We start from the raw sequence: 1,031 nt of genomic DNA, 5'->3' as shown, positions 1-1,031 counted from the left end.
TGCTCAAATTTGTAGGGGTAATGACATATGCAAAGGTCTGGTTAATTTAGTAATATTACCTAAACACACCACAGGGGTTGAAATATGTAAGGCAGTAGTAAAAGAATTGTCTGGTCAACAAACTAACCTTTCAAATTAACCTAAACAAAATAGTTTGCAAGACAACTGATTGATAGAGGTAAACTTTGTCAATCTATTTACCAAATATGTTGGATATTCACTGATAGACTTCCATTGTATGGTACGAGGAGGCTTTTTGTCCAAAAAAAAGACGTTAGGGAACTTGAGTGATGAAAATTGTAACCAAAGTAATTTTTTTGTTATCTGAGTGTGCTTTGAAAAACAACAATTTTAGAACTGAGTGAGGTGAAATTGGTGTATTCAGGACTACTTATGTACAACAATGCTCACTGACTGATTGGAGGTTTGTCCATAAATAATTGCTAAGGATTTAGATGTCTGGTTTTGATAACCGAAAAGTTTTCTTGTCAAATATTAAAATAATGCTGTGTTGATGTTTTTTCACATATTTCTTTTCACATTTAAATAATTTGAACACCAAATAACGGGGATCTGGCAAAACACTTGATGTCATGTTTTAACTTTTAAATATTCCCCAAACTTAAAAAAAAACACATGACAAATACATTTGAAGAAACTGTGAAATTCGTGAAGTATGCAGACAGCGTAACTTTAGACAAACTGAATTTGGAAATGTTGCAGTGGATTCATTTGGATAATTTTGAAATGCAATTAATTGATTTACAAGCTGGATGAATTTGGAGGGGAAAATTTGTCGACTTAAAAGCTGAACTAGAAAAGAGATTGGTTAGTGACTGGATCGAAGCATAAATTGGTTAGCAATGAAGTTCTGAAACCCTGGAATTCCTATCCTGAAACATTTAACTGCCTGAAAAATCTTGCAATGGCAACATAAACAGAATTTTTATCAACATATTCATGTGGGACATTGTTTTCAGTAGTGAACCTAGTCAAGTCTAATTATAGAAGACTTACTGATGAAACTATGT

The sequence above is a fragment of the Mobula hypostoma genome, chromosome 25, assembly GCF_963921235.1.
Source record: "Mobula hypostoma chromosome 25, sMobHyp1.1, whole genome shotgun sequence".
Taxonomy (NCBI): domain Eukaryota; kingdom Metazoa; phylum Chordata; class Chondrichthyes; order Myliobatiformes; family Myliobatidae; genus Mobula; species Mobula hypostoma.
The sequence above is the reverse complement of the archived record's forward strand: the minus strand, read 5'-3'. Positions refer to the sequence as shown.